The sequence below is a fragment of the Tenrec ecaudatus genome, chromosome 11, assembly GCF_050624435.1.
Source record: "Tenrec ecaudatus isolate mTenEca1 chromosome 11, mTenEca1.hap1, whole genome shotgun sequence".
Classification (NCBI taxonomy): Eukaryota; Metazoa; Chordata; class Mammalia; order Afrosoricida; family Tenrecidae; genus Tenrec; species Tenrec ecaudatus.
Genome location: NC_134540.1, coordinates 117,846,287 through 117,860,862, shown reverse-complemented (window position 1 = coordinate 117,860,862; position 14,576 = coordinate 117,846,287). Strand labels below are relative to the sequence as shown.

General features: G+C 39.5%; 1 long non-coding RNA gene across 1 annotated transcript; it reads left to right on the top strand.

Moving 5' to 3' along the window:
- Positions 1–543: 543 nt before the first annotated feature.
- LOC142460876 (uncharacterized) lies at positions 544–5,026 on the top strand. The gene is made up of 3 exons (XR_012786850.1): positions 544–744; positions 2,368–2,577; positions 4,913–5,026. It is a non-coding gene; the product is annotated as an uncharacterized LOC142460876 (long non-coding RNA).
- The last annotated feature ends 9,550 nt before the right edge of the window (positions 5,027–14,576 follow it).

The window sequence follows — 14,576 nt, the reverse complement described above, 5'->3', positions numbered from 1 at the left end:
AAATATCAGATGATCTAGCAATCTTGCCACTAGATTTATATACCGGAGACATGAATTGATATATGCATGCTAATACTCACTGTGTTATTCACAGTAGCAAAGATGGAAACAACCTAAGTGCCCCTTAATGGATGAATGGATAAACAATTATGATACGTACACACAACTCTAAGATTGATGAATCCATGAAACACCTCATAACACACATCAACCTGGAGGACATCATTCACCAAAGGACAAATATTGTATAAGACCACTATTATAAAATTTCAGGAAAAAGTTTCTACACAGAAAGAAACGTTCTTTAATAATTACCAGGGATGGAAAAAGGAAGGAGGGAAATCACTAGAAAGTAGACATGTGTTAACTTTGGTTAAGTAATAGGTGATAAATTTTGTATTGTTATACTTTGCAATTCTCAACAGAACTGGGTTTGTTTTCTATAATTAGAGTTATTATGAGAGTTAAACAAGTTAATATGAGTCAGTCACTCACTTAAAATACTGTCTAATGGAAAATAAGCACTCCATAATTATTATTGTGCCTTGTAGACTTATTCTTATGTCACATCAAAGTAGACGCTTCCCTGTTCATTTGTCACCCATTTCTCCATTGTGTCTCTCGTGGTAATTCAACTTTATTCATCATGGACAGTTTCAGGCTGTTGAAAGAGGTCTGTAATTCTACCCCTATTCTCCTACCCTCCGGACTCTCCAGGTTTAATCCAGTCATACGACTTGTCATGTAAGTGTTTCACATTATAGATTGTTGGAAAGAACTCCTTAGAAATCAGAATCCATCAAGCTTTCAACTATGATTGTCACTTTTAGGTCATTATGTGGTTTCAAAATTTGTATGGACTAACGGGATGTTGGACATCTCCACAGCTTAAATCCTAATGGATCCTTACATGCGTACTTCACAGCCTACCTCTTCTGGTTGCTTTTGGCCTTGCCACCCCTGCCTTGGATGGTACTGTATTCACTTTTCACATACATGTTTTTGAGAGTAAGCTGATATATGACATGACTTGACTTTTTTTGTAACATTTTTTTTCCCTTTTAGAGGGGCCAGAAATACATTTACCTCTCTACAGTCATGTTAATACTGCCAACTAAGCTGTATGGAGCATCCATTATATGCTATCACATGTATCGACTTAATCTTCATAACCACTCTACAACATACATATAATGTACATATATATAAAGATAATTTTAATATATATATACTATACATATACAACATAGCTACTAAATATGGGAACTAAGACATAGAGAGAGAAAGTAGCAGCAATAAGAGGTGGATTCAGTTTCCGTTCTGGGCGGCCTGACTCTAGGATCCAGAGATGCAGCTTTGTCTATTTACTTGGCACAGCTACTGGGTGCCGTTGTACCATTAGGAGGCGGTCTCATGCAGGGTTAAGTGTATCTCAGATTGTTGCTTCATGTTTGTAAGTGGGAGCAAGCAGGACATGTTACTGGCACTCCGATGTTATGCCTTCACGGCGTCTGTAAAGCACAGAAGTGTACATATGACACAGATTTAATCAAGGAACTAATAGAAATTATTTAAACCAGTAAATTATATACACTTAGTGATTGTGAAGGGGTGAGGATATTCATGGCTGTTACTAATCTCTGAAATGAGAAAAATTCAAAATGAATAAAGAAGCATCAAAATGCTATGTTATTGTTAGATATTTATACTTTACAAGAGGGCTCTGAACTTAGTAAAAAAAAATAAATGATGGCCAAATTGTATCTATTGAACAAGGGCTGTGTTATGCTGGGCTTCTTTCTCCTTGACTTTCGCGGCTATTTTGTTTAGTTTCTCAATTGGTACTGCTCCTTTCCCCAAATAACTGGCTTTACTTCTATGTAACTGAAGTTACGGCATGTCGTCATTTTGGTGGAAAGAGATAATTTGTTGTTTGGATGAAGGAGGAATAAAGCCGCTTGATAATAGCTTTTCAGATTACCTGGGAAAGGCAGTCCTCAGAATACGAACACCAACTTACTGTGCAACCTGCAGTCACTAACAGACTATAAAGCCAGTGGATTTAAATTTTTGACTTACATACAATAGTTCTTGGTGACAAATGGCCACTGCTTTGTGATGCTCATCAGAGCATTCTTTGTTTTATTAATTTACTAATATGTTCAAGATGTTGTAGTGTATCTGGAAAGTTTCTTTTGTGTTTCTATATAAGAATACAATCATTTAAAGTACTAATGTTTGATGATAAATGAACATAACTTTTATATAACTTAGACTTAAAGAGATTTAGGAGCAGAACTTGGTTCAAACAGTACATTTTTGCTCGCCTCACCCCTACTCCCATAATGACTGATTTTCACTTTCCAGCAAAACCTCTTCTAATGAGTATCTCTGGATAAGACACTCCATCATTGCTGCACGCAAGGTGGTGACATCCAGCTGGACAGCTAGGATGGGGGAAATGGCAGAAGGTGTTGGAAAAGTTTGATGAAAAGTACAGCTTCCTGTTAATCCTCCTGGAGGAGAATGTCTTAAAACTCTTAAAGTGGTTTCCTGTTGCAGGTAAACTCGTAAAATGTAAGTAGCACTGGGTTTTGATTGAATGAAGACAGATGTTACAGATGCAGTCTCATTTCCAGACAACCCGCAGCTATTTCGTTCCTCTGGCTGTCAGTGGGGCAAACACAGGACATGAGTGTTAGTTAAACATCAGCCCTAACATGTAGGTATAAGCAAGATAGTAAAGCCAATGCGTGTGACCAATAGAAAGGAAAGTTATTTTCGAGGCAATGCTTGAAATTTAAAAAAAGAAGTGGGTTTGGATGAGAATCCTCCCCATGTCTTCTATTTCATTTGTGGTTTTTTTAATACACATGGGTTAAATATAGTGTTAGACATACCTAACACATTCTTGTAAATACTAATGATGTGATGGGGTGGCCCAAATAAAGCTTTAGGTCGTTTTACAGTCGTGTCTTTTTACTCTTTGACATATGTGTAGGATAGCATTCCATCCCCACAAAGATCTTGTCATTTCTGAAGTGATTGTTGGTTGCCGTTCAGCCAGTTTGGGTTCAGGGGTCTTTACATGTGGGGTAGCCCTGCTCTACGGGGTTTACCGGCTTGTCTGTGGAGGGGCCTCTAACTGGGTTTAAAGCAGGGACTAAGACTAATTTCAAATGGCCTGTTCATGACCCATGAAAATAAGGACAGTATACAGATCGCAGAGCAACCAAATCTCTCAAGGTGTCAGATTTTGACCAGAGTGGAAATGGAACGCAATGGCCCACTCAGACCTCACAACTTTGAATGTCTGGGCTGGCTCCTGTCTGAGCTGGGCAAAGCCACCTTTCTTCAGTTCAGGTCAAAGCATTGGGCACAGAGGTATTTGGCTGTTAAACAGTATGTATGCAACCCTTGTGTCTGTGAGCCTTGACCAAACTTTTCAAACTGGTTCAAAATCCTGGTTTGAGCTGCCAACCTTTGGTTAGTAGTTGAGCGCTTAATGATCGCACCACTCAGGCATGTGTCCCAAGCACATTCATTTAGGAGACCTATGGAGGTACTTCTCATCCATAATGCCTTTTTTACTGTGATTGAAGTTCTATACTCAGGCTGAGGAAGATGACTCTATCTTTGAGCCATTTTGATAAAGATCGTCAGTGATATGTGCTAAAAGCATAAAGGCTATTTCTGCTCCATAAAAATAGGACAATTAGATTAGGGCAAATCTACCCCATCCACGTGGGTTTGCAGCCTCAGGAGGATGTGCTGCTTGTTCTTCTCTACTGCGTCATTCTTCAGGCTAGTGTTTGTCTGGCTCTCACCCCCAGTAGTCTATTCAAACTGCCTGGGAAAGGCAAAATGACCAAAGACAATAATTGCTTTCTCAGTCCTATCTAACTGCATCTCTGTGCTGCATTTGGATTATTGATCCTTTCTTTATTCTTGGGATTTTATTTCCTCTGACTGCACTATCTGTCGATTCTCCCTCTACCTTTTTGATGAATGCCTGTTGGCTGGCCACTCATGGATTGTGACTCATGTTTTTGCAACAGCAAACAAAACATTGCTTTCCGTTGTTTGCCTCTTCTTATTCATTCAGTATCAGTTGTTTGCGCGCCCACGTAAAAACTTGTCTGCGGACAATAAACACAGGAGGAGCCTTTTACATTCTTCCATGTTGCAGCTCTTCATAACGCTCCTTCAGGTTCACATATTTTAAAACACTTCTTCATCTAGTCACTGATTTTATTCCTCCTGCCACTTTCATCAGAGATTTGTTTCAAACCTCAAAGCTACAAAGCTGGTCATGTTGATCTTCTGCATCATTTCTTTGCTTCCCATTGCCCCTGAAATCAAATCCAAGCTCTTTCCGTGGAAGACACTGACCCCTGTGATGAACCATGGACATTCGTTCCTTCAGCCTTGGACTCTCATGCTCCTGGCTTCCAAGTCCAGACTAAGATAGCAATCGATAGCTTGTTTCCCACAAAGACTGTGCCATTTCACCCACCGTGTCCTGGTTTGCCGCCTTCCATCTGCTTAGCTTAACCCATTCCAACGTTCTCCAGTGGCTCTTACTCCTGCTTCATCTGTAGAGAAACTTCCTCAAGTGCTTCTGAAAAAATCCGCCATTGAAACCCATTAAACAAGGTTCTCCAACACATGGAGTAAGTTGTCTACTCAAGGCCTGATGCTAGCTTACTCAAGCATCATCTACTACAAGAAGCCTTTGTCCCACTCTCTTACGGGGCAGAGCTCAAACTTTATGTTTTCTTATCATGCTGGACATTTTTCACTTATGTACTTCAGCTATTTGATAATCATTTGAATAACAAGCAAGGGTTTGAATAGAATATTTGCTATTTCTTTATGTTGCTTAATTCTTCAATATTTATTTGCTTTTTAGGAAGCCTTTGCTCCCTCAAACCACCTGCCCCCAAGGTTAAAAATGCAATTTCAGTTCCATAGAAAATTATCCTAGTGAAAAATAGAAAATAATGAACAAGATGATGTGATATGGTAAGTGTGATGATAGAGCTATTAAGAGGGCAATATGGAGCTGTGAGATGCATCTATTTCACCCTTTTTGATTTTGTCTTGGCAAATCATGCTTGGGGTTTCTGGGATGGTGCCATCCCAGCATACCACCCTACCCCAGCATAGGGGTGTGGGGGGGGGGAACCACTCGGTGTTTCTTGTTCTCCTCTTGGAGCATAATCTTCTGATGGCGATGGCAAAGAGATATCAGGAAAGCCTGGATGCTCAATCATATTTTTTCTTGCCTTCGGAAATTCACTGGCCAAGGCAAGTTCCAAATGAAGAGACAGCCACATATGGAGACGTCTGGGAGGTTGCTAACAAGAACCTTCTACATCTCCACAAGGGGCAAGCTGCACTCTCATGCATATTAATGCCTTTCACAAACCAGAAAGCCCTGCATTTTATTTCTTCCCATATAACTAGATATGTAGCATGGTAGCTGGGTATGAACACAACAGTGGCTAATGACTGAACTATTAAATAATATTTTTGAATTTGTGATAAAAAATGAAGAATATGTGAAGTGAAACATTTTGCATTAAGCTCTGTGTATGAACATAAAATACTATTTTCCTCCTCTGTTTCTCTCCTCTCTTAGGTTCTATTTTTATCATGTACTATGTCAACATAGTCAGGATGAGACAATTGTTGTTTTTCTACTGCATATCCTTTCTGTAGTTTTGGATTTAAGATTAACCCATAGGTAAAGGAGTTTCTTTTTGTAGAATAATAAGGCTATAATTGACAGGCAATTAATTCTAAGTCACAATTAATTCTGTGACTTACTGTGGTTAGGATTTACATATCAAATTGCTCAAATATTCCACAGAAAAGAGAGAGTTTTAATTAAAGAGACCATAAAGCTTGTCTCCTTCAACATCCCATCAGACTGGTGATTTTGTTAAGCACAGGGCCTGAGAGATTTTAGGCCATGATTAAATGTTACTGTCTTTCTTCTTCTTGCTTATAAAGAAACATAAGAGGTGAGTGCATTTTCATCTAGAGCAGCCGTTCTCAACCTGTGGGTCACGGCCCTTATGGGGATCGAATGACCCTTTCATAGGGGTCTGCCCGAATCATAACAGTAGCAAAATTACACGTACGAAGTAGCAAGGAAAATAATTTTATGGTTGGGGGGGTCATCACCACACGAGGAACTGTATGAAAGGGTCACAACATGAGGAAGTTTGAGAACCACTGACATAGAATAACTGAAAAAGTGAAGGCATTTTAATATAGAGTGTCTTTAATGTGTTGTACTGTGTATTGTGGCTTCTCACAGGCACAGGTAAACACAATGGACTTCGGATTTTCAGAACAATAATCTACACATCATGCACTCAATTTGGCCCTTTATAAAAAGACTCCCAAAGTGAATGCTTATCTTAGAATCCGTATTTTCCACAGTGGGAAGACTGCCCCGGGGGCACTGAAAGTGTCCAGAGGGCGGTGTGGGCTATAAAAGTAGATGGCTATACTTTGTTCTGGGTAAGGGCACTGATAGCTAGATCTGGATCTATACCTAAGATTTCATTTTCAGGGGAGGCGTTAAGGAAGGGTTTTTCCTGAGAGTGGGGCAGTAGGACAAATAAGTGTTGGAACCTGTGAGGTTGTAGGATCATTTACACTTGAAGCCGCTAATCATGGCAGCATCAAGTGAAACTCCCTTTATGTTTGTAGAACTGTCAAAGCCTATCTGTCTTCTCCTATTTACTATTCTATATGATGTGCGTCTTCCTTGCTAAAGGAAATAATGTCATCTAGTATATGTTTGCCTCATGCGTGTGTCTTGAATATTCAACTTGAAAAATAATGAAAACATATTGGTGTTAGAATCAACTATGAGATAATAGTAGTTCTTCAAATGTTGACCCCAAATCATCCTGCTAAACTTTAAGGTTTACTTCATTACTCCAATGGCAGACACTTGCCCGTTTTAAAGATATGTCTGTAGCGTGCAGACAAGGACCTATTGTCTTAATTGCTGGGCTAATTGGAGGGCTTTGGAAAGAGATGAGTTAATGCTTTCTGATTTAAGAGGATTAGAGCTAAACTGTCCTTGTATCGTGAACACCTTTTATGACAGACTAAGAAATGGGCTTGTGATCCGGGAGTGTCATTTGAGATTATGGAGTAAAGGGTCACGTCTTTAAAAAAAAAAAACAAAACATTTTTAGGGTCATTTCTTAAAGGAGATATAGTCACAAGCAGAGCCTACTGAGAGGTGACTGGAAAGTTTCCTGAGCCTTTTCTGTTTCATTCCATGTGTTTAGGAAACTTTGCTTGTTTACTCCTGTTCCAGGGAAGTAATAAGCAGTTCTCATCACTTTCCTGTTCGCCTTTCTCCTTCTCAGACACATCATTTGACTTTCATGGTTCTTTTCGGCGGCTTAGCTGCCTGCTGTGCACTTTCTAGTCCTAACTGACCTTGCTGAAAGATCCCTTCTTGTTATTTTCTAGATGGTTTACAAGTTTCTAAGGTATCTTTAAAAAGGGATGGCATGATGACGGCCCAAGATCCTCACAATATAGTGCTTTGAGCCTATTTGTATATCTCGATTGTAGTTTTTCCACCCCCTAAACTACTTTTTCTTAAAAGGAAATGATAAAATTCAATAATTTTATATAAAGATGGAGAGATACTATGGAACTGATATTACTTTGGAACTGATATACTTACTTAATAAGTGAGTATAAATTCTACATCCATAAGGCGGCTGTTCTTTCATTCCTAAAGGCTTGTGACTAAAATATTTTCCATGCCCATGGTTGTATTTATTAGTAAACATAATCAAATGCCTCAAACCTTCCCATTTGAGATGGATTGCTCTCACATCTCATGTTCTCAAAGGCCCTCCCGAGGCATTGGGCAGCCTCTCTTGCTTCCTGCCTTAAAGCTGCATAAATTTTCTCCCATAACTTATATTTCAAAGCTGCCCTGTCTAACATTCATTTCTACTGCTTTGCTGAGTTCTTGTCAGACAAACTATGCCCAATGGAAAATAATTATGTTACCAAAGATACCATTTATCTAAAGCTTTTAAAGAGAGTGTTCTAAAGGCATCTCCAACATTTTCCCCCAAACTAACTTAAGTTACGATCGACTTTTTTAGGTTAGGGGTTACATTAAGGCGGTGGGCGAACTATGGCCCACGGGCATGTTTTATTTAGCCTAGAAGACGTTATGAGACCTTTGAATTAATTGCCAATATTTTACAGTTGGGAGATTTCACATAAGCATCCAGATTCACATTTTTTGAGATATTGGAATACCTGGCAACACGAGGCTTGAATTTCTGCACGACACTGTTAGTGCGAAGGGTTTCGAAGGTTAGCGCTCAAGTTACCGGCAGTTCCAGATCCTGTTCCATCCCATTCCTAGTCCTCTTGGCCAAAGTAGGGGTATAATTTACACCACGCTTTCTGAAATGTTAATTTCTCTACGAATCACCAGAGGGTTTTGTGAAAATTCAGATTCTGATCCAATTGTTCTGTGCTGTGGCTTGAGATTCTGCGTTCCTTCAAAGCTCTGTGGGAGGTCAGTGTGGCTGTCCCCGACATTTGAGTAACTGGTTGCTCAAGAGTCGGGCTCAGACCAGCAGCCTCAGCATCTACAGACTCATGCATTTGGGAGGAGGCCCAGGAAGTACAGTTTTATTGTACCCTCCTAGTGTTTCTTATGATCAAGGATTGCAGCCTTTAGTATGGATGGCAAGTTGATGGAAAGAAGGTCAGAATCCTCCTCACAATTGGACCACTAGGTGGTGTCATGATACGTGGAGAAAAGTTTGAAGTTGCCAAAGATTTCTTCTTGCTCATAAGCACAGTCCATCAGTGCTCATGAAAGCAGCCATCAAGAGATAAAAAGACACATTCGTTTGGGTAAATCTGCTGGACAAGATCTTTTTAGAGAAATGAAAATCAAGAACATTACTCTGAGTACTGAGGTGCGCCAGACCCAAGCCATGGTATTTTCAGTGGCCTCATATGCATGTGAAAGTCGGACATTGAATAAGGGAGACTGAAAAAGAGTACATACATTTGAATTGTGATGCTAAAGAAGAATATTGAAAGTACCATGGACTGCCAAAAGGTCGACCAAGCCTGTTTGGGTCAGAGACCAGCTTGGCGAGACTTCCTTATGTGTGTTGTATATATTGTCGGAAGAGACCAGTCCCTGGAGAAGGATATCGGACTAGGTAAAGGAGAGGGCCTCAAAATAGAGGAGGGCCCTCAATGAGATGGAGTGACACGGTGGCTCCAACAATGGGCTCAAGCATAGGAGCAATTGTGAGGTTGGTGCAGGACCAGGCAGGTAGTGTCCCTGTTGTGCATGGGGTCACTCTGGGACAGAACCAATTAGATGCCACGTAACAACAAGGCATTCTGATGACACTAAAATGTAAAGACCAATCTTCTGGGCTCTTTCAGGATAGAGTATTAAACCTAAAACCATCTATTGAAGAGTTTCTAATCTCTGAGTTGGTATCAGGAACCATTTGGGGAAGTTTCAAAACCACTGATGCTTAGATTCAGAGATTCTGATTAAACTGGCCTGGGGTAAGGCATCAATATATTTTTTAAATGCTGTAATTGATCCTACTACTCAGCAAAGCTAAGAACCATGGCTAAATAACAAGGCTGTCCTTACACATTACCTGACATTCAATAGCTCTCGTCAGAAATTTATATTTATAGCTTATGTCCATTTGTGTTTTGTTATATTTGTTCTCAAGCAAAATGTAACTAGTTTCCAATTATGTGCTTGATGATTATCATGTTGTTTGATCAAAATAGGATAGTTCCCAAGTTAACGTGTGTACGTATGTGTGTGTGCTTTATTGACTTGAAAACCTATCTCAAAACCTCTGGGTTGTCATTGTTGTTAAGTGCCAGCGAATTAGCTTCCACCCATAGCAAACTCACAAACAATGGAAGGAAATGCCGCCTAGTCCTGTGCCGTGGTCACATGTGTTCCTTTGCTTGGGCACACTGTTGGATCCACTGTGTCAATCCATCTTGTTGAGGGCCTTCCTCATTTTCATTGCCACCTAACTTCCCAAACATGATGGTCTCCTCCAGGGACTGATCTCTTCTGACAACATGTTCTAAGTATGTGAAGGCAATGTTTTGGCATCCTTGCCTCTGTGGAGCACTCTGGTCATACATCTTCCAAGGCAGATCAGTTTGTTCTTTAGACAGTTACTGATACTTTCAATATTCTTTTCACAATTCAGATGAATCAATTCATCTGTAGTCTTCCATATCTAATGTCCAACTTTCAAGTGCATGTCAGGGTATTGAAAATACCCTGACTTGAGTCAGGTCCACTTTATTGTTTACTCAGTTCTCTCTAAAGAGGTTTAGTACAGGTGCATCTGTGTTGCAGGTTCAGGTGCATCTTTGTTTCAGGTTCAGGTGCATCTTTGTTGCAGGTTCAGGTGCATCTTTGTTTATTCAGTTCTTTAAAGAGGTTGAGTACAGCAGATTTACCCAAGGCAACACATCCTTTGAGCTCGATATTGGGGCTTCCATAAGCATTGATTGTGCTTCCAAGCAGGATGAAATGCTAGACAATTTTAAACTTTTCTCCACTTATCATGTTACCTGTTGGTCCAAACATGAGGATTTTCATCTTCTTTACTTTGAGTGATCTATACTAAAGGCTGCAGTCCTTAATCTTCATTAGCAAGTGCTTCATCCCAAGGGTTCATGGGGGAGGTGGGTGTGGGGAGGGAGGGGAAAATTGAGCAGCTGATACCAAGGGCTCAAGTAGAGAGCAAATGTTTTGAGCATGATGATGGCAACATACGTACAAATGTGCTTGACACAATGGATGGATGTATGGATTATGATAAGAGTTGTACGAGCCCCCCAATAAAATGATTTAAAAAACAGCAACCAAAAAACCAGGCTACTACTAAGCCATCCTCAAATTCTGCTTCTGCTGCTTTTTTTCCTACAATCCAGCTTCTTTGAGTGTTACCTCAACTATTTGTGGAGAGTGCATTAAACATTTGATCTGAATGGATTGGAAAATTTATCTTCTACAAAGTTTTGGCATAATCTAATAGGTTAAGTTATACATTGTGCAACACTAGAAATCATGTTCATAAGCATAGATTTTTTGTGTGTGTGTACTGATACTGGTTTCAGATAACAAGCAGAACAGTGCTCGGAGGGAGAGGTGATGTTTTCTAAATTGTACAATGATGCTATTTGGGCTAGCAATAGGGTATATATAATTGCACTGATAACACCATTATAAATTCACGATAAAAATATTTTCCTTACATGAAGATGCATGCTAAGAAATCAATTTCTTTGAAAATAAGAATTGGTTCAATAGAATTTTAAGGCTAAGAAGTTAAGTGTTTTCATTTTCTAATGGTCCATTAAATTTAGGGTAGTAGTATCCCAGTACAATTTATTTAAAGTTCAGGTAATGATTTCTAATTGGTTTAACTACTTTAGAATGTCTAAAAAAGCCTTTGTGTTGCGCATGGGCCAAATGTTTATAGAGTTAATCAATGTTCCATTTAATAATTTTATACACATTTTGTTTCATCCCATTGGTTGCGATCCCGACAGTGTAACATCACTCATCTCACTTTCTCCCTGTGCTCTCTGTTATCCTTCCTCCTCCTTTCTCAACGTGTGTGAGCTTTGTTTTTGGCTCAATGGTGCCCTTTGGACATCAACTGCTTGATTCCTCTAAGGAGTGTGTGCCTCCATGGCGTTCCTATTTTCCTTAGAGATCGATTTAGCTAAAAAATGGAGTCTGCGCTGAGTTCATTTCTAGACTTGAAGGGAACTGAAGACCATAGTCTGGAGGCAGGTGGGGGCAGTAGTTTCCACCAGTCTCTAGTCAGCTACTAAGCTTCTTTATGATTTTTAATTTTCCTCCCCATCTATGTGGAACCCACTAATGTGACCCTTTTAGCAGCAGGTGGCTGTGGAGGCAGAGCACAGTCTAGTTCTCCTTGTGTCATGATTGTAGAGATTGATGTTGTCATGACCTTTAGTCTAATGGAATAACTGATTTCAATTTCTTCAAGCTTTTTCCTCTGGGGAAACCAATATTTGCACCTTACATGGCTGCATACCAACTTTTTAAATCATTGTCAGCAATCGCCGAAGTATGCCACAAGGACTGTGTCATGCCAGTTGATCTTGATGCCCCTTGAGATGATGGGCCTAAGATACTAGACCTGTGACTCAAGGTGTTCGGTGTGTGATTATGTCTAAGACATTTCAGAACCCTGTCCACTTTACTGCATTTCTAACTATATTTACAGCAAAGATATATAATCAAACACGCAGCTTCCAAGTCCATGAGACTGATAGTAATTGAAGACTGTAAACCGTCGCCAGGGCAGGCAGCTTCCTCTATATCCTATGGAGCAGCTGGGAGGTTGAGCCTCCAACCTTGTGATGAGCGGTCCAACATTTAGCCAGAGGACTATTAGGTCTCCTTGTGAGAGACAGTATCCTGTGTCAAGCCCGTATAAAGTTGTGGCTATACTTCCACTTTCCCTCCCATATCCATCAGCCCATGTGCCCATCTTTAGATCTCTTTAATATCATTATTGCAGGAAGTGGACATAATAGCACTACCTCTCCTTCCTTTAACTCTGAAGATTCCCCAATGTCTTCCCTGAACTCCAATATTTTTGAAAACTCCCCTCTTAGTGTAAATTGCCTTTCTTTGCACCCAAGTGAATACCTGTATAACTTCCCACCAGTAATTTACCCTCCTTTTCCCTTCTATCCAGGGTAATCATCAAAGATTTTCAATTTGAGTGTGAAAAAATTTTCATGGCACTTAATAGTAGGGGTCTCAGAATATTTCACCTTTTATGATTGATTTATTTCACTCATCAGCATAGACTCCAGGTCTTTCTATGTTACGAAGACTTCTGCAGATTCATCCTTGTTCCTTCGTGTTGTCCAGTACTCATTGTGTATATGTTCCATAATTTGCTTATCCAGTTTTGATTGATGGCCATTTACATTGTTTCTATCTTTTTGCTATTATAACGTGAAAATGAGTGTACAAAAATCTGTTAATCTTACATATCTTGTTTTTTGATTTTAGGACATCCCAGCTGTAGAGATTGTTGGATCATATGGTATTTCTCTTCCTATCTTTCAAGGAAGCATACAATTTTCTACACCTTGCCTATTATAGATGATATTCTTAAATATGGGATTATAAGAAAACAATATCTATTATCTTAAAAATATTTTAGAGAATGCAGTGTGCTATCATGGGTTAGTCCAATTATAAGAAAGCAGTTTTGGAAGAAAATTCAAAGAAAGATAAAGAAAAGAAAAACAATATGAGCATTGTTATATCTCATATGTGTTTGCCTTTGGAGATAAGCAAACTTTAAAATTTTTACTATTGTCTTTTAATATATGTAGACAAGTGTAACACAATGATTTAAGCTAACTCTAAAAGTAAAATGGATCCTTTGCCTTTGTGCTTGAAGTGTAAGTGACTGGCTTATAATGCCACTTTACCACCTGCTGTTATGCACAGAGTGGAAGCGTCACTTTGTTAGAGTGGAGCCACCAGAGCTGTGTCCTATGTATTTTCTTAATTTAAGAGTGCCAACAGAGCATGGTTTGCATCTAATCTCAAATTTTCCCTTTTACTTGAAGGTTTGAAATTTCCTACTTCTTAATATAGAGTATTTATGTATGAGAGAAGACGGTTGTGATGTTTTTCATTAACACCAGATAATATGCCATCCTACTGAATACAAGCTCTCACTTAGTAAGGAGCAACGACATTTATAAAATAGTAATCTAGCTGAACATGTGCATGAACTCATTGGAACATGGGCAAATGAATGTATAGGAAGTCTACTGAGAGCCCTGGTACAATACAATTCTACAAGGACGGCTTGTGCAGAACTCATCGCCAGCATCCCATATAATAAACCTGGAGATTTTTGTTTGTTTATTTTTTTCTATATAGTAACAGAAGATGTCTATGTGATCAGCATTTTCAATTCTTTTGTCCATGTTACGAACTGCCTTTATTATTTTTCTTTTTTATCATTTTATTGGAGGCTCATACAACTCTTATCACAAGCCATACATCCATCCATTGTGTCAGGCACATTTGTACATTCATTGCCATTACCATTCTCAAAACATTTGCTCTCCATCTAAGCCCCTGGCATCTGATCATTTTTCCCTTCCCTTTCTGCTCCCCCTCCCTCATAAACCCTTGATAATTTATAAATTATTATTTTGTCATATTTTGCACTGTGCAACGTCTCCCATCACCCACTTTTCTGTTTTTCATCCCCCAGGGAGGAAGTCATATGTAGATCCCTGTAATCACTTCCCTCTTTTCACCCCACCCTCCCTCCACCTTCCTGGTATCGCCACTCTCACCCCTGGTCCTGAAGGGATCATCTGTCCTGGATTCCCTGTTCCTATATGTGCCAGTGTACATCCTCTGGTCCAGCCGAATTTGTAAAGTAGAATTGGGATCATGATAGTGGAGGGGGTAG